The 20,844-nt window shown below is 33.4% G+C and overlaps 1 protein-coding gene across 2 annotated transcripts in view; it reads left to right on the top strand.

The window, feature by feature from the left end:
• The window catches only part of LOC113237781 (homeobox protein abdominal-B-like), a 135,591-nt gene that overhangs the window by 81,210 nt on the left and 33,537 nt on the right, over positions 1-20,844 (top strand). For both annotated transcript variants that reach the window (XM_026474436.1, XM_026474438.1), the window contains one exon: positions 9,681-9,747. The gene's annotated coding sequence lies outside the window, so the exon portion shown is untranslated. The remainder of the gene's footprint in view (positions 1-9,680; positions 9,748-20,844) is intronic.

Below are 20,844 nucleotides of genomic sequence, written 5' to 3'. Positions count from 1 at the left end.
TATATTGGTTAATATAAATAATTTTCAAGTACGTCAACTATGTACACGCATACTCTGGGGTAACCAAAAAGCAATAAATAGGGCTTTAAACGTAACACACATAAAGAGATCGTCGGCATATACGTGGAACAGATATCGTCAGTGGCTGTCGACGCCTCGTCCGGTTCGATAAACAAATCGGCGACTACACTCAGCTCTCTATCGTGACCGTAAAAACTTAACTATCCGGTAACACGGCATACCTGAATATAAATCACAGTCAACTGTATACCACTTATCATAATATGTACGACACGATCGCTCTTTATGAAACTTTTTCACGCTCGACCTCACTGCACTGAAATAACTTAGCTTCTAACACTCGCGGCTCACGCACAGCAATACTGACAATCGCTTACTACAACTGTTTCAAATGGAAATAAATATCGAAAAGGAAAGTAACGTTTACCGCAATCTTCACAATATTTATTTGGTCGGAATCGGTAACAACAAAATTATGCAAATTTGACCCTTTGAAATTCAACGCTGAAAGAAACAATAAGAGCGATAATTTTGGGGTGCAAAAAAGTTTTTGTTTCGTTTGGACTGGTTTTGTCCAATTTTCGGTTCACGTCGAACCTTTTCTTGACAAAGGGTGCTCATAATTTAGCTAATGCGTATCGATAATTTATGTAAAGGTTACGCAAAGCTGGCTCTTTTGTGGGCCAGCTTCACTTTCGGTTTCAGCGTAGTGATTTGCATAACAGGGTGCGAGCACAATGCCGGCCACCCTTTCTTGAATCCTTTTCGTTTCACTTTTAAAATGGTTTCATTGTTGACATTTTCGTGCGAGCAATAAATAAATCAAGTGCAAATGTATAAGGTATATGTGTGGTATATTAGAGAACATTGTTGTATTGTGGACTGGGAACTCCATAAATAAATTTTTGTAAAGATTCACATTTTGAAAATATATGTAGGTTGTGGTATGGGTATACCATTATTTTCTCATGACAGTTGATTAAATGCTATATTGGTAAATATGAATGGGCCTTAACAATGGCCCTTGAAACAATTAAACTAATTTGGGTTGAATTAAACGATTATCATAAAAGTGTAAATGAGCAGTCATTGATGGTATAACGCCTAGTATAAAAGCCAATAACATGCATCATTACGGCGTGTAATATCGTTTTACAACTTTAAGGCAATAAATAAATTGACTGCTGTGAATATTTTATTACGATTTCTCGGTGACTGTTTAAAACGAATAATTGATTTATGTCGGTTATTAATGGTAATTTGATACTGTGTCAATACCGTTAAATTTTCTATGAGACCGATAAAGTTTATTGCTTTTACTTTACAGCATGTAACGTACATACGGAATTATTTTTATTTAAAATTTGATTAATATTAATTTGTCTTTAGGATTTCCCATTTGTTTTAGGCAGGTAATTGTTTGATTTTCGGTGTTGCAATATTTTATAAATTAAAATTTATTGTAAAAAGTAATATGATTCGTTGTTAGAAAACACAATTTCGTTTTACAAAGATTGATTTTGCTAAGCGTGAACATCTAATTTATTATAAGTAATGTACCTAATAGTAATTGTTCGTTTTTAACAAGTTTGTGTCGAACATATTAAAGCAAATGCTATATTTATTTTGCGAGATGTTTTAATATATTCCATTAAGTTGCCATTATAACTCTGCGATTGGCTATGGTATTACATATTCATTATAAGTTCTAAAAGTAACTAATAAGAACTGTATGTTCTTTGTCTAATAGATTACGTAAAGAAAAAGCGTTCTATTAAAGGTTAGCAGTAGAGCTCTTTGTGAAAGAGTTCGTCCAGGGAAGTACTGCTACCTTACCTATTTCTGCAGCCAAGCATTAATGTGAGCGTTACTGCGTTCCGGTTTTTTAGGGTAAGGGTGCTGGTGAAATGGCACATGGAACTTGTCAATTTATGTCTCAGTGTGGCGGGCGCAATTTCAGAGCACTTAGGTCTTTACCATGTAAAGATCTGAGTGAGTGATACTGCAACTCTATGGATAGGCATATCGTTTACCACCAGGCGTACGACTTGTTCGTCTCGGTACTTGGTATCCTAAAAGTAAATGAAGCGCTGTATAAATATTCTTCCAAAGAACAAATGCGTTCAGACACAGAGTTGAAGAATACCTACAACGGAAAATACAATGTTCCTACACTATCTAATTGACAGTTCAATGTCGCTATAAGTCTTATTAATATGTTGTTAAGAGTCATATCTTTAAAACTCTCAGCACTCAGGTATTCATGAACAATGACGAAAGCACCAATAAACCAGAAACGTAGGTACCAACAAAATCGCCGACAAAGCTAGCGTACCATAAACAAAACAACATTCGTACCTACATTATGACTGCAATAACTACCTCATTGGCAAGCCATAACACGAGCCATCGGTAGGACTTTAGTAGCCTATCACACTAACATGTTAATGATCGGACTTTTCTACTAATGTTTTAGTCTCTTAGTCGTTTAACACATGTTAATAACCAATAAAACTCTTTAATGGTACATAAAAAGTTAAGATTTATATCGAATAGGTAGCTTATTGCATTATTGTACGTACTCCCTAGAGTAAAACTTTACACTGATTTCATTTGCTTTCGTTCACGTTATGATAATCAGATTCAATAGCCCGCAATTATTGTCGCCATTAAACAAACGCCTGTATAATTTTATTACGCATTGTTTCAACTACATGACTTACGATTTAATAGAGAATTAAACATCTATTAAATGCCCTCGAAACGAAAAATCGCAATTTTGAGCTTCATGTTAATCATGCCGTTAGCACACTCTGTAACATTTTTCTTGCCTTAACAAACAGCACAAAATTAATTCAAATTAACACAGAAAATTATGAAATTTTTACATTCATTATTCAAAGATTTTTATCAAAAAATAAGAACAGATATACGTAATAGGTACTCTCGCCCTCAACATTCCAGAGATACGTAATTGAACACAAACGTATTAAAATGAAATAAAAATTCTTATCGTTTCCCTTACATGTCTATCCACTTAATAATCTCTGTGGTTATTCTGGAATCCAATCAGAGAGTATCCCAAAGCGTTCGTTAGCCGGGCAGCACCGATAAATTATTCAATCCTATATTCAAAATGCCGCCTCGTGTAGGCAGGAAGGCGATAAACTCGATTCACATGAGAACGAAACTTTAAAATCACCTTTATAATAAGTGCATTTTCGATTTTTTTTTTATTGAAATATGAAAACTTTCAATATCACCATTGAAAGTTTCATAAAAATTAGGGATATAGTGTAATTAGGGAATAATATTGACATTTTTTGGAGTATCCTTGGATATTTTATAATTTAAATCTTTATTGATAACTGTAGTGTGTAAAAATAGGTACTTTTCCTGTATAAAGGGCCCAAAAAATCTTTCAATACATTCATTATAAGGCAAATAATTATTCATTGATAAGAGACGTCTTCAAAGTCAGTATTTTTTTCATAATACCAAGTGACGGGACGAACAAGTCGTGGGGCCAGTGGTAAGCGGTACGCCTGTCCATAACAGTTGCAGTGCCACTCAGAACTTTACGTCGCAAAGATCTCATGGGCATTGCCACTGCGCTCGTCACCCTGAGATATAAGTTGTCAAGTCCCATGTGCCTATAATTTCACCACCCATACCCTTCTAAACTGGAACGCAGTAACGCTCATATTACTACTTGGCAGCAGGAATAGGTAAGGTGGCAGTAACTACCTGGACGAACTCTTTCACAAGGAGCTCTACTGCTACTAAAATCTTTATTTCATTAGTATAAGTAAAAACATATTTATTTCATAAGTAGAAAAATCTTTATTTCATATATACGATAATTACACTTGAAATCGTCTGTCGTTACGATTAAACTCTACTGCTTATTCCTAAGGCAGATTCCCCTAAGAAGAGTGAGCAAGAAACTCTAGGGGTCGCTTCAGCAAGGCTCACAAGCTCAATAGTATTAACACTGAATCGAACATTGTGCAGATAAGAGTTACATTGCTATGTAGCGTCATGTCAATTTCGCTACAGGATTAGTTTTAAATACATGAAACTTAAAATAACTATAAATAAAAATTCCTTTATTTTACTTCACACGACGATTACTTCATGATAAACAAAATAAGTATCCACGTACCTACGTTTACTAATTAAAAAACTGCTTAAACTTCTCGAATAATTATTATATTTTGCCTACTAGCATAGTAGCAACATCACTAGGGTAGTATTTATATTACAGCGCAGGAGTAATAAATTCTAAGCACTGATTACAGGACTTATTTATCCATGTGAAGCTTTTTTTACTTCTTCTCTAAACTTTGCCATGATGGCCGTCCATCTATAATCTCAAGCGCTATCTTAAGGTTCGTCGCACTGCGCATACGCCGCTGGAAGGGACGTGGGAGTGGTATCTGGAACGAGCGAGTCGTAAACACACGGAATTAGTACTCGCAGCTAACCGGGGAAAAAGTGTAAATATAGACGCAGGGTAATCCTGCGCGTTACTTATGTTGGAGAGTTATGGGATTACCGTTTTTCAAAGCTGGCGGTTATTAAGTAGAGTAGGAACCTTTTTGTCCATGATTATTCTACTTTTAGTATCTATAATTGGAGGTTACCATCCCATATTTTTAATCATAATTTTAATATTTAGACATATGATAATTAGAGGCGAGGGATTATTTTAGCTGTCTATAGATAAAATTAATATTAAATGTACACACACCGTTGTTGACATTAGGGTAAAACCGGGTTAGATGCCCCACTTTTTCAAAGGGCCTCCTAATTTAAAAATTATTAGTTTACCATGAATAAATCCTAAGGATATAACTAGTTTACATTAAGACTTGATTTTATTGATCTAATATTTACTGATTTTGAAGAAATTGACTTTTTGCAAACCAATTTTTTTGAGGATAGAAGGATAGATGCCCTTTAGAATACAATAGTAAAATTCATAATATAATGTTTTATTTGTAATGTTTAATATATTGTACATACATATTACAACTTTTTAATAATAAATATGTATGTATTTAAAGTTACTACCTACTTCACTTCGTATTTTTGTAGTTATCAAAACATTCTATACAAAAATGTTCGCTGTTTGAACTGTGATAAATTGTCTTTTGGTACTTTTACTTACTTTTAAACTATTATCATTTACTTGTTTTTTTCACTAAAATAATGTATTTTTTTATTTTCTTCTCCTAACTTTCTTGTATTGTCCTTTGCCCCTACGGGCATCTATACCGCGAAAAATCGAGGCGACTATCCTATTCGATATAGATAGATGCCCTTTGATTATTTAACTAAGCTATATACAAAAGAGCGATTATTGAAGCCTAGGTATGCAGTTAAAGAACCAGTATATAGTTATAATAAAAATAAAACGGAATTTATTATAACTTACAAAGTTATGCGACAGTAAATATTTGCGTTTGAAATTTTGAACAGTTTGTCATGGTCGTCGCGGAGATAAATGCATGCACAAGCCAAACGCGTCTATTCCACACAAAGTCCTGCAGCAACTTGATGAGTGGTGTCTATACTTCTTATTTAAACTAATTATTCTTTGTTGCTATTTGGGGAAGTTAGGTTTTTTGAAAACAAGGCACCTATCCCACTGCGGCATCTATCCCGGTTTTACCCTATCTATAATATTAATTGATGTAATCACATTATCGCGTTCAGCATCCATTGATGACCAGCAAATTGATTGGCCAAAGACAGATTCGAATATCTTGAGAAAAAAAGACGACAAGGGCAGTTATATACCTATCTGACTAGAGAAGATACGGAAGATATGGACGCCCTACATTTTATATTGTACAGACTGAAAGTACACACAGGTTGAGTAACTAAAACTACGTAATCAAAATAGATGAGTCAAGAAAAAGAAATTTTGTAATTTTGTTGTTGTTGCAGGTACTTTTGCATCTTGCTTTAGACGTAGTAACTCCTCTATACAAAAGCTAAAGAGATGTACATAAATCTATTATATTATATAAGAACACCCTCGAGAAGTTCGCGGCGATAACTAACAACTATTCTCATTACTCACTCCCACTCCCACAAGATCAATTAGTTTATGATTAGTCTTAATGCCCCGAGGCAATCCAACTTTTCCCATCAAACCATCACGGTGTGTATTAAAACACAGAACACCCCTATTCAGTTTTTTTAGCTGATGCAGGGTTAGAAAAATCGATGTTTAAAGGGTGGGAGATGCTGTGCGGGTTATGAATATCGAAAAATCATGTAAATGTTGACGTTTGCTATATGTTTTTGGAGGGGAAAACGGGGAAAATCTGTTAAAACAATTACAATGTTACAAAAAAAAAACATTAACATAACAAAGTACTTAATAATATAAGTTAATAATATTAAAATGTGTTGTAATATTTAAAAAAGTTTATTTCTTTATTTCGGTAAATATCTCTATGTAATTAAACATTTTTTGGGCCGATGGGATATGCATTCATAAATAATGATCTCATACATTTAAATGTCATAGGAAACTTTACAGACCATTTCCTCGGAACTATGAGTTCGCCAAAATTGTATCACAGATAGGGGATACTACAGGGGAAGATGGCCCTTTTTATTATTTATGTAATATTTTGCATTTTTTTTAAATCAGAAGGGTGGGTCCCCTTGATAAAGGGTGCTGGGTGTGTCTGAATGAGTTTATAGTCCTTTGTAGATAAACATATCAATTTGTTAGTGTTTTGTTAACGTAAATATGTGGTACAATTGTCGGGGCATTGACTCAGTCTAGTATGACATCTCGATGGCGACACTTGGGAATTCAGAAGAAGTTTTTATAACTTTTTTACCCGGACCGTGAAAGTGTTAATTGGCTTTCAGTGCTCGCTGTGAAGTGCATTCCATGAATAATAATTACACTTTCTTGCTTTTATACTTTAAAAATATAAGTCTGTATTCACTATTCTTAGTTGAACGTATGATTATTTGCCTTCAGAAAAAGTGAATAAATAATTGTAAGTATTAATTTTTTTATTGTAATCAAATCGTGAAACATCAGATTATGTTATATTTGCATACTACATTTTACATTTGTCAAATATATTCCCGTTCTTTGCACACATCTAATCACCCGGATTGCACCATGAATTTGCCAAACATTAACCAGACAGTAGTTGGAAATATTCCAAATATCCCAAGTTTGATGGTACTGCAGCCTGGTCAATCGACTTGGCATCCTTTGTTTCTTCTGCGAGCATTTGTAAATAATCCTAAGTTTACATCAGCCATTGTTTACCTCCTTCCTCCTACGGTTCAAAACCACTTCCTGAACAAAAAATTCAGAATCCACGCTCAAACCTTTTTAACCGCCGTTATCGTCGAGCGACTTTACCCGTGAATCGATTGAAAAGCAAGCGAATAAAATCGATTTTCCCCCAAATTGAATAGTCGTAAAACGTAGGTAGCAAGTTTTAATGTCCGGATTGTTTACACGGCGGCGTCGCGAGTGTAAACGGTTGTCGATAATTGATGATTTGATTTACAACATCACTAAACAACCGGTGTTTGGGTGATGGGCGCGCGCGCAACGGCCTTTCAATGGATTACAGAACGAGCTACCTATTTTATTACGTTACATATATTTAGTTAAGGTACTTTTTATTAAAAGTAGTAATTACTTATTACTTAACGTAAGATGATAAATTGCTATAAAGTCGTAAAAGGATAGGGGTTGCATACGATTATATGGTTGCATAGACATTCAATATCATTCGAAGTTTCTATTGCTGAGTGTAAATATTATTCTGATCAAAGATTGTGTGTAACTAATGTATTTTCAGTTTAAAAAGCACACGACAGCTACAGGCTAAAAGGGTTTAATTAATTCAGGAAATTATTTAAGCCTTTCCACACACCATACGCTTGTGGGGAACGGCAAAAATAATTTCGATTTTTAGGGTCCTTGCTGAACAATGCTTTGCACCACCCACGACCGCTTAAGTGGCGACAAACAATGCAATATTAACGAATATCCACAGTTGAGCCATTAAAAAACCGTAATCAGCCGATTTAAAGTTCAACGCCCATACTACGCCTCTCATAAACCGACGCAGTTACCTATAAATTTTATTCGATAAACAAAGAAACAATCGCACGTTGTAATGTCAAAGTTTTGCGGTAGGTTATGGAGTATTGTACCTCCTTCCGTGTGGTTTTATGCCAGTTTATGCATTTTTTTATTGCGACGCATTAAGGTCTCGATTTCAACAAATGGAGGCGCCTATTTACTAGGCGCAGACGCACGAATAAGAGTGTAGTAATAAACGTTTTATCGCTTGTTCTTTCAAGTATTATTTGACAGTGTTGATGCGTTAAATTGCGATTAATAGATGATTAGCCATTCGGGCGCGCGTTTATGGCGGTCTCGTAATAAATTCGGTTTATTGCGTATCAATCACGCGATCGCGGGGTTACGCGGTTCTCGCTCTCTGCTCACTGCCCTTTACTTTGGAGTTGAGTAAATTAATTTTTATAGACCACTATAATTTTCATTCATTGCCACTTATTTGCCCTTTATAAAGGCTGCGAGGAAAATTTATTCGTTGTATGAATAAATCGATTTAAAGGGGTTCATCCCTCGTGAGAAATATTGGTTTCCCAAATTGAAATCTAATATTACATTATTACGTTCATTGTTATTTATTACGTAAATTTTCGGCTTATCTACCATCCACATTCCTATACCCACATATTATGTGAGGGTGTCTTGATTCTTTTACACATTGACAGAGTCTTTTATAAACGTCGACTATAGGTACTTCTATCTTATAGTTTAAAAATTGTAGTCATAAATTCTTCGTTAATATTTGCTTAAGTTACAATAAAGTGAAGTGGAGAGCGAGAGGCCAGTAAAACGCGCACTTAGAACAGATTATCTCCAGGTATGTGGTTGTAAATAATCGATGTTAGTGCAGTACATGCTTAATTTATGAGTCGACCGTGTGGGGACTGCCTTACGTGAGCAGTGCACGCGAAGAACTTGATACCTACCTTGGTAACTATTGCCTATATGGATTTTGAAATGAAATGGTTTTGTATTTGTTCTTGTGCACAATAATAAGGGGTATTTAAATCTCTTTGAGTTTTTATTTCAAATGAAATGCATTTATTTGAATTTTCCACTGTGTTCTTATTATAGTATTTTAATAGGAGTAACTATAGGAAAAGAGAGTTTTTGTGAGTGATTTCTTTTAAGTAATTCTTCGCGCACGGTATTTATTCATAGTTACAGCTAAAAAGCAAACAGATCTTCTACTCTGTAGTCTATAACTTCTCATAGAAATAAACTTTATTTCTTTTGTGCGTGTATCTTTTTTAAGTAGTGGGTATCTAAATTTATAAATCCTTATAATTTTGTTGTACTTATAATGCAGATAAGTAGTTAAAATGTGAATTTGAATAAAAACAGGTTCTGAGAAAACCTCTCTTCAAGCGTCTTCTATATATGTATTTTAAAATAAACGAAATATTTGAACAGTAAATCCCAGTCTGTATCATGTCCAATTATATGAAACAATTAAAACTCTCCCCGTTTGTCTACTGTATAATTATCACCGATTAAACTACTCTACTTTTATTTCCAGATCTCATCAAGATGGTTTGAATCAGAAAGAACCTGTTTAAAATAAAGTACAAGACGTAGCCATAAAGGTAAGTCGCATTCCTTACAACAGAAATAATCAGATACCATCACGATCGTCCGCCATGGCTAGTAGAGAAGTATCGAATAGTTTGTTCCGTGCCCACCCAAGTCCCTGTAGGTACAACGCAACCATACTTTTCTTTAAAATTTCATGCCCCTTCTCAAACCCAAAGAACGATTGACGTAGAGATCTCCTAGTAGCTTACCCACCCTAAACACCCACTTGTGCAAAAGAGATAGCAATAAATATTTTTTCTCACGCCACTTGCTATGTGTCGCGTACGGGTAGGAAAGAGACAGAAAACAAACTAACATGGCGTCGCAAGGACGGGACGGGAGCAGGTCCAATTCTTTGAGCACACATCTAAATATTGTAGAAGTGTGAGTTTCTTATAATATTCGGGCATTGGGTGGGTCTCAAAGTCAGGTATCTCAAACATTGTCTCGGAGCTTCTAGATTTCATTTTTCATTTATTCAATTAACAAAAATTTTTTAATGCCTTTAACCTACTCTTATATAAATCTGCTATAATCATTCACCTTCCGCTAAAATTTACAATTTAAACAATATATTAATTGAATACGGCTCACCGTAAAATAAATGAATGTTAATTAAATTCATGAACATTAATCAATTAGCTATTGCAGCGCCGATTAGGCGCCGATTAGGCGATAGTAGTATCGTTCATGGTAGATAATTAATACAAGTTACTATATAATATAACACTATCATCAATATTAAAACCTTACAAATCCCAAAACAGTTTGTAATCTTAAATATTTTGCTTGTAAAAAATAATCCTTACACCCTGTTGACAATAACGAGCAAATTGTGAGCTGCTGCTGACAGTCGTTCGCAAAAAAATCCCTAAAAGTGATAAGACCATATCAGCCTTTGCGGAGAGTAAGTACCCAAAAAGTAAAAAAAAGACAGGAATTACTTTACATTTTATGGGCATTATGATAATTAATTTTTACCATACACATATACATTAAATACACTAATAGGTAAGTGTAATAACTAGTGCATCAATATTAATTATACTTCGTTGCTATTATGATGAAATAACTATAAAATTTACTATTATTTACCAAGTGTTGACGATCCAAGACCTTTGACTGGGATTTGAAATACAACCGTTGTTGTGTAGATGGCGCTCTACTGAAATATTTAACATGGGGACTGCGAGATGCGAGATTTCAGGAAGGCAGGATTTTAATTAATGGCAAATCATTATAATATGTACAAATCTAAGCAAATCTAATCTAAGCAAAATACATAAAGAGAAAACACACACAAAGTTAAAGGTAAATAACCTACTACATCACGAAATTATTAAACGTGTTTTAGTTTAATTAATTTAATTGTTTAACCTATAAACAACAAAATACTACATTTAAAATTTTTAAATTACAAAAAAATTTAATTACATACAGTATTCTAACAGAGACAAAGTACGATATGCACGGTAGAGTACCTAGAGCTTTCAAAGTGCTTTGAACTTTTGTAACTCGCAAAGAGTTTCGCACTAAACACATAGATGGCGCTTATTTCATTTTACGTGATTAATAGTAGTAAATAATGAATAACGTGATTAAACTTAAAATTTCCTGGAGTTTACCAGTTTTTTTATAAAATTTGAATATTGGTACAAAGCGTGATGTAATGGGTATTATTTATACAAACAAATTTAGTAACAAGTATTTTTGATTTCAAAGCAGGTGCACTTCTGGTAGATTTTTAGTATAGCAAATAGTAAAAAGTGTTACAAATGACGAAGTGTTTTGTTCCGGACTGAAAGACCTTTTATTAGATAATGAATTCTACAGTGTAGAGGAATTTCTTTTAAAGAATTTGTAATAAAATGTTTAATTTTGGACGTTCCTATTTTGAAAATATTTAAATTTTTATTTGTATTATTGTAGTTCCTATTTTTCTTTATTTCCCTTTTAATTAATTATTTCATATTATATTAATAATATAAAATAAAATAATAATTTTAATAATTATTATTTATCTTAATGACGAGCATGTTATTATATTTCGAATTGTGATATCATGAAATTGATAATATGAAATAAATGATTCTATTCTATTCTATTCCATTCTAAATGATTCATTATGATAATTATCGTAAAGCCTTGCACCCATCCTTGAAACAGCGTCAGGAACAATACAAAAATGTAAACGATTTAAACTAGGCATAAAAACAAAAACATTTCAAAATAATATTTTATAAAATATTTCAGCAAAAACAAAGTTTTTGTTATTCAAATAGCTTTGTACAGTAGTAGGGCTGCGTATGCGCTTCCTAGAAATTCAATTTTCTATAAAAATTCAAATTAGTTTTTTTTGCGAGTAAAGAGAAAGCGCTTAAACGGTCAGTTTGTTTCGAGATTTTAAACGTGAAAGAAGCGTGTTCCTAATGTCAGTTTCTGCTATTCTCTATTTGAAATTTAATTTAATTATAAACGTTATGCGTGTGCGACGTTTCGAAATTTACGATGTGAACCTGAAATGCAGATGGCGGTGGCGGTGGAAAAATGGTATGCATTATTTAAAATTTAGGTACCTACTATTGATTAGACGATAAGTCAAAAATTTTGGTAATGTTGTGGTGTGTAGTGTTTATAGATAAAATTTGTTTTCGAGGATTGTTGTTTTTCAACAAACAAGATATGTAACACATTCAGTTCATTGTATGATTCCAAAATTTATACTTAATGTACGAGAATGGACTTGTTACTTATGTTAATTGAAAGTGTTGACGATCCTTATATTGAATTGATATCTAGAAAATAAAAATAAATAAAATCTCTATTTTGTAGTACCACGTTTATATTCAATGTAAATTGAGGTTTTGTGGTGAAAATATTTCTTATGTAAAAAATCCTCCACATTTTTAAATATTTATCTGGAAAAGATATGCGGCAAGCGGTCTATTTAATGTTTAATTAAGTCTTTGGGACCGGTTCGGATTCCTCTCACTGTGTGGTCTTCGGTATTTCTTTTTATATGAAAATGGTCAAGCGACGATCTTAATGATCTTCGGACATACAAACTTAATTGATCGCGGCTAAACTCATTACAAATTATAAATATTATAAGACAGTTGGGACACTAATTATGTTCTCTTTAAAAGTAAGTATTTAAAATTGATCACGATACTCGTAAATATCGTTTTGATAGTCAACTCCCGTTTTGCGTAGAACGTAGGTTTTGGTCGTTAAATTAATGAGATCTCGGTACCTACTTTCAAAGCATTACAAAATAAAGCCATCTTGAAAACAGACCCATTCCTTTATCGCACACTGATTTTACCTATTGGTTCAAAAAAAGAAAGTTTTCATCATTATGTTAATAAGATCAAGATATTTTTAAAGTTAGAAAACAAAGCTATCTTTAAAAGTGAGATACCTACCTACCTATTCCTTCTTCGTACACACGTGTCCTTCAAAAAAAGAGAGGGTTTGATCATTGAATTAATAAGATCATGTTACTTTTAAAGTGTCAGAAAACAAAAACATTTTTGAAACAGATTTACCCAGGAAAGGATATCTTCTAAATCTTCGCACTCATGTTACCTATTTGTTCAAAAAAGAAAAAGAGTAAATAATCAACTCTACATATTTTCTGAAATTTTAAGTCAGTTTTTATGCATTTTATTACGAACCAAGCATTCTCTGCCTCAAAGAACACCGCTGCATGATGCACAATGACGTCACAACTCTCAACGCGGGTGTTCATACCGTTGAAGTGAATATATGTGTCCGTCGGTTTGTAAGTCATTCTCGCCTTACCACCTTGTTGCTAATAAGCCTTCATACACTCTGTGGTAAACGTTAGCTACTTGTTATTGCGTGAAACTTATAAAAAATATTTAGATCTGTCTCCAAATAAAAAAACAATGTCGTTTTGTATACAATTCTGTTTTTAAAGTAGATTATCACACTTCCATCCGCACACCGAACAAATAAATCACTAAATGTTGCTAGTCTAGGTACATAATACTATAAAAGCAATAGTTCTAAATACAGTATTTAAATAGCTAGATATAGAAAATATACAGAATGATATTATAAAGAAATATCGGCTAAGAGCTTTAATTAAAATTGTGATCACTATTTTATAAAGACACATTAAGCCTAAAAGTATTGTTATTATCGTGACATTAAGTTGAATTTGCCATGACGTTGATTTTTTAAAACAACTTGAATGGTTCAGATACGTAGGTATTCAAATTTTATTGAAAGTATTCGTAATGAGTAGGTTCGTGATAAGTATTATAATTTAATGTTTTAATTATGACAGTTAGACCGATTAAAGAATATTTCTTAATAAAATGTCATTTATATTCAAAGGGGTGTAGATTAACCAATATGTAATAATAATGCAATAGACATTCAAAGTTTGGAACAATCCTAATTCCACTTTTATAGGCATCTCAAAAACAAATGTTTGCAAAACACAATCAATTTAATAAGTATATTTCGTCCAGATTTTTACGACGTTTGCTACAAGAGGGGCGGTAAGTGAAAACATGTTCGGAAGCAGGGAAATCCGCGCAATAACAATAACTCATAGAGTTTCGCGCACCCCCCGCGAGATGGCGTGCCGCGGACACAAGTAATCCATTTATTCTCGGGGAGAGGTTTATGTAGCGAACTCTTAACCGCACTTATATTGTTTTATGTTATTATTTATAAATATTTGTGCGTGTCTTGGGTTTCGCCTTGAGGATTAGAAAGTTTCCTTTCTCCTTGTGCTGCCATGCACTTTGGTTTGGAGAACTCTTATCGTTTAAGGTGTACCTAATTTACGCGTATGGTTTCTTCAAATTCATCTTGAACAAATAAAAATAAAATAAATATTCACTTTTTTATATCGAGTTCTTATGTTTGAAAATGATCCATCTGCCATTAACCACGAAGTACCTATTACCTGCGTTATACGCAATATAGAACACTATGAAGTTACATAGCGTGTACGTGTATTTTGCCATAAAATAAAACTTTGTTTAATTCCACAGCTTTAAAGAATAAGTACAATTAACGCACATAAAACTTCTTATTAATTTAAGTACTGAACCCGCAAAGTAAGCATTCCACCGACAAGAAACATTCAGTTTGAGCCATCCAAAGAATGTGAGTAAGCAATCTCCCTCTTACGTGAGGTCGAAGGGGGGTTAAGAGGGGTGGAATCTGGAAACTTTTCGACCCGGTGGAATTTTGCGGATGAATGTTTTAATTGGAATGGGAGAGAATATTTTGTAATTTGCGCCACCTTTGAGTTTCACCTATCTATCTATAGATTATTATTATTAAGATAATTTTTTTGTTCATCGTTATTGGGAAATCTAGATGTTTATTCTCGTTAGTAGGATACTCTTGACATAGTGGCAGTGGTCAAGGATCGCATTTCAAAGCGCTTGTAATTATCTTTCTTCATCATTGGGACACTCCGTGACACTTTTGATGAGGTCAGCCACAGCTAGTCGGTAAACTTGGGACTGGTCCTTGATTCACCCTTGTACGACCAATGTTTTCATCGACTCGTCGTTACGAATACTATTAGCAAAATCGAGGCGTTAACTCCTTAAGAGTTCTTTTTGCGTGCAAGCCACGATGGTCAATAACAGCTGCTGGCTTATTCTTGTCAACCAGTGGTCTTAAAGGGCTAGATCATATTTTTATTAAAAACAAAAGAATTTCGCAAAAATGTGTCAACAAAACAAGGCACGGGATTAGCTAAAATCATAGCAAATAAAATTGTTTAGGGACGGGGAAGGCGTCAACTTTGCTAATAATACCTCTATGTCCAAACATAGTAAGGTCGACGATAACCCATTGAGTTGCCCGAAGCCTTGTGAACTATAGACGTATCTTAAGAATAAAATCTAAATTAGATCAATAAACATAGAAATATGTAGATAAAAACAAGATTCGTTTGAATTGAATAGTAAGTATTTTCTTTGTTTCCTTCGATCATTTTCTTTACATTATGTAACTGGGTATCTATAATATAGTAATGATAAATACTCATTGTCAAATAAAATAATGGAGATACTCAAATTGCGTTTGGGTGGAGTTTAAATTGTTATCCGAGAGTAAATTTAAAAAGTTTTAATAAGTTTTTCGTATTGATAACATCAATCCCTCGGCAGGAGAACTTTTCTTTATTCCCTATAGATAAATGGGAAGGGTACTTACACAGACATTGTCGTGTTATATTACTTTAAATTTAGCTACGAAAAAGAACCTTACGGTATAAATGTCATTTAACCCTAAGTCAGTGATTCCGGTGAAATGGGACTGAAAGAGTTCACTCCAGCCGATAGTATCGGGTAACAAAGAAAGTTTTTATTGGGCAAGTTCCTTTCGCTCATTCGATCCATGTCTGCTTCTCCAATTTGGGAAAAACTGGCGTAGTAAAAATCTTTGTACATTTCGTGTGAGGATTTTTTAAGTGAAATTGTTCTAAAGTTGTGCTACTGTGGGAATAATAAGTATAATATGGAAATAAATATATTTTTATAATCTTATATTTCTACGTCATTCCAGTGCAAACCTGTGGACGGCAAGGCAGAGAACATTAAATTAATCAATGTATATTTTATGCCATTACAAATGAAATAATATATAAATTTCAATGCTCTGAGATACAGAGAGAAATGCGCCGCGATGCTCCGAGGTCGGTCTTAGAGCATTGTAATTTATACCTTATTACAATTGAAATAGCATAAAACATGACTGATAAATTTTAATGTCCTCAGCCTAATGAGTAGGCCCTAACAATAGAGTTCATATTTAGTTACGAAAGGTACATTGCAGTCGATAACTAATTGTTTAGGTAACATGAAACTACGTTAAACCCATTCTGAAATTACATTTTCATGTAATGTTCGTGTTCATTGAAACGAAAAAAATAACGTACAGTATGTTCAAAATATTACCACTTAAAAATATTAATACCTGTCCAGAATAACTTGTGTTGCAACTGCATTACTTAAGATCAACAATGATTATACCTTCTGTCTTCCCTGTTTTCCAGACAGGCACCTTTCGTAATAACTTGTCGAAATTTAATTTTATTCGTATCGAATCGTTACAATATAGTCGGGAGCGGTCTCAATACAGCAATCCGACTTTATGTTTGAATTTAAATTGGTACATTTTATAATAATGTCTTTGAAGCGACCGCCTCTCCCTAGCCCTCCGGTTTCTTTTTTACTCTTTTTATAATGTAATTTTCTTAAATCACCTACCTCCTCTGCCCTCCCAGTACCTACCTATTATCGTCACGGAATTATACCTCCACTGGAATAAAGAATGGCTATTATTTTCCTCCGCGTACCTTGTGAAATTATTTAAAATAAGGTTTTATTCTTTCCAAATGAAAGGCTTTTAACCAATAATTGCTTAGTTATGTTAAGTCAAATGAAAATTTTACCCATTCTAGTAATTATTCCGTTCAAATAGAATTTATGGTGTCATAATTTAAAAATAAATCTGTACAAACATCACATAAACGTTTATATATTGTCATTGATTGTCCACAGGTAGCTGCTTGTATTTTAATTACTGAAATTATTTACGTCTTAGTTCCTAAATAAGGTGTAACTGTGAAACCGATTCCATTAAATCGACCTTTAATGCACGGGTTAATTAGCATGTCGCTTTAATGCAAAAGCCTTAATTGGCCTCATTTAAAATACAGAAATGTCTGTACGTTGATCTCTTATTGGCTTTAACGTCGTAAGTAAAACATTAAAATAACCGCGAGACTTTTGGAAATAATTATATCTATAAGTAATTAGGAATATTTATATTCAAAATGACTACTGTGTAGTACTACAGTACGTAGGCGTTGATAAATAAATAAATCAACGCACCGAGCGTCACTGGCGCATCGGTTCCAGGGGTTCATTCACCCCGAACATCTGTTCTCATATTTCAGTCACACACTATCAACGCACTTGTATCTAACTTGACTTGTTATCTTCTAATTAGATTGCGTGTATGTAATTAAAAACCATTTAAACGTCCGATAGTAAAAATAACATAATGCTTCATTAATTTATACTTTGATGAATGTTAATCTTGATTCATCTTTGTTTTCATCTTCATAACATAACAATAATTTGTAGTTGCAATTCGGTAGTCTTAATAGCCCATAAAATATTACACTTTCATTATAAATATTTTATTTGTAGAAGTATTTATTTCTTTACATTAACGTTCGCATTAATTTTAATAAATAATGAGTGACTAAACAATTTACTGTAACTTTATTATCGTCTTTAATGCATTTTCTTACGTGTTGTACATATTTTTAAACAGTATACGATGAATAATACTAGGTCATTTTGCTACCTGACGCAAAATATCCATTTTGTCTACAGTCCGTCGGGCATTCTGTCTGATATAATAATAGGGTATGATAATATCCATGAGGTATCCGCCATATTCTTTCCCGCGCGCCCTCGGCCTGCTATTGGCGCACGCGGCAACATGGTTGCCACGTGTATTTATAAAAGATTTGTAATTTGTAGGAACTCGTATGGGGAACCGAATTCGAAACGACTTATTAAGCAAGACGCACCATTTGAATTTATTCTTTATCTGATTTGAATAAAGATCATTTCATATACTTCAGCTTTTCCTTTTAAAACTTTTTTAGGCAATAGAAATTTTTGGAGCTAGAGATTTTTTAATAGATATTTGAGAGCATTGGCATTGAGCTCTTTTAAGGACACGGTCATGTTAAGAACAGAAGCAGTTAGCAAATTCTAAATCAAAAAGCATGGCTGATTATCTTTTGTTTTTAACTTTTGACAGACTGATCTAAAAATACATATTTTATTTTGTTAATAAACAATATACACAGGCGTCGAATAAAATAGCAAAAGTTATTTGCATAGTTTCAGTTTTGCGGTGACTGTTAGATCGTTGCAGAAAGGTTTATTGTGTTTGTTTTTAAACGTAATACGATGGTCTATTTACATACGTCTCTCTTTGAAACTGAGACCGTGTTTTGTATGGAGTAAGGTTTTGATTGAGATAGGTTGCAGTAGTTTTAAGGAGGTTAAGAGATGTCATTCTAGGTGGAGTGAGTTGTTTAGTTCAGCCAAGATAACGTATCCGGACGAGTCGGGAGCTATTCTTGCGGTGAACTCGGTTGCGACATCAAAATCACACATGTGTTCACTTGTTTAGATTTATGTATCTGTGATTTGTAAGAAAATTTTTCAATCAATATTTTGTCGGTAAATTCGTACGAATGCAATGATTTACCAATTTTTTCACTTTCTTTATTTCTCTAACAAAACAAACTCTACCAATAAATTGGTAATATTGAGAATTTTTGATGACTTGTTGAAATGCCGCCGATGTAAATAGAATCTTTGTCATGTCATTTTATTAGTAAAAACGGTTGTTTATTATACACCGGCTTCTGTGTAGGTAGGTACTCGGTTGATTGATGATTGGATAAATAGATATTGTTAATGATAAATGTGACCAAATGTCTATATACTACTAGAATACACTAATATAAAGGGACAGGGAATCTATTGCATATCGGCAGGGAAGTTTCGACCTTTGCCCTTTTTCTGAGTTGTTTTTACGGATTACAATTGGCGGTAGGGAAATCTTTGTTTTTTTTTATGCGTATACCTAAATGTCTTGATTGAATTAAAGATTAGATATAATAATCAATGATAATAATTACAACATTCATGGTAGTTTTATCACACTAAGTTATATTAGAATATAATACACACTCATAGCCCCGCCTTAGGGAAACATATATCGCGGGTACCATGGACACACACATAGACAACCAGAAATTACACCCAAACTCACGAGAGAATTAAATGTAGGCCATACAATTATTTCTCCCGGCGTGGGAAGCGAACCCGGGACCTCTGCGTTGCAGTCCAGTATGGTAACCGTTCGGCCACAGAGGCAGTTAAAAAGAACATTGTTATGTTGTCTACATCACATGCGTTGTTCTGATCCCAAAGTAAGTAACTAAAGTACCTACTTGTGTTATGGAAATCGGAAACATAGACGGTACTACAAATACCCAAACCCGAGACAATATAGAAAAGTTAGTTTTTCTACATTGACCCGGCCGGGGATTCGAACCTGGGATCTCAGAGTCAAAATAATGCAGTAACAACCCATAGATGTCGTCTGTACTTAAAAAAAGTAGTTTGTTTCTCATGCAATACAACGTAAAGAAAAGAATATGCAAATTAGTAATAATAATAAACAAAAACATACGTCAAATGGGTCTATGACTCAGCAACAGAGGACTAAGTATAATTTCGAATTATACTCCTTCCAACGTGTTTAGGTATGATAATATGCTTCTATGTAGGTATTATATGAAAACTACTTCATAAGGTTTCGTGTTTCTACCCAAAAGTATTCACCAAAGGCTCGGCCCAATTTCCCCAAAGCGATTCATTCATATTCATACCGTCTCGCACCCTTTTGTTCGTCATTACGCAACCAACGTTTACCCTTTTTTTGTTTTGTTAATTTATAGGCATCATTGTTATTCCGCTATGCCAGCAATAAATTTGTGTGAGTAAACATGTCTTATCTTTGTGGTGCTTGAGTCTGAGATTCATCCTAAAGTTTTTTTTTGAGTATTGAGTCTTTATCATGCATCATTTGCTGCCGACTTTAGCTCGCGTGAGCATCAATCTATGCAAAACCATAATACTTGAATGTATTGTCTCTAGAAACCCGTGTGAAGAAATAAGACCAATATTTTGACTTTCTGAGACCTTGAATTATTTTTTACCAATATTTTACACGAGCTAATACGTTCATATAAATATAGATTATATACTAAACGAATAGTCTAATGTTAATTCCGTAAAATTTATAGGTCTTTAAATATGTACTAAAGACAATTATTTTAATTAATTGCGCACTTGTTAACAGGTTAACAAGGCTTACATTTACCAACAGTTAATCAGATAGTCGTTCATTTATTTTATGTGTCAGATTAAACGTTTAAAACATAATTTATTCTCATAATTGATATATATATATATATATATATATATATATATATATATATATATATA

The sequence above is a fragment of the Hyposmocoma kahamanoa genome, unplaced genomic scaffold, assembly GCF_003589595.1.
Source record: "Hyposmocoma kahamanoa isolate Upper Pololo Valley unplaced genomic scaffold, ASM358959v1 94, whole genome shotgun sequence".
Taxonomy (NCBI): Eukaryota; Metazoa; Arthropoda; class Insecta; order Lepidoptera; family Cosmopterigidae; genus Hyposmocoma; species Hyposmocoma kahamanoa.
Note: the sequence above shows the minus strand (reverse complement) of the source record. Positions and strands in the feature narration are given on the sequence as shown.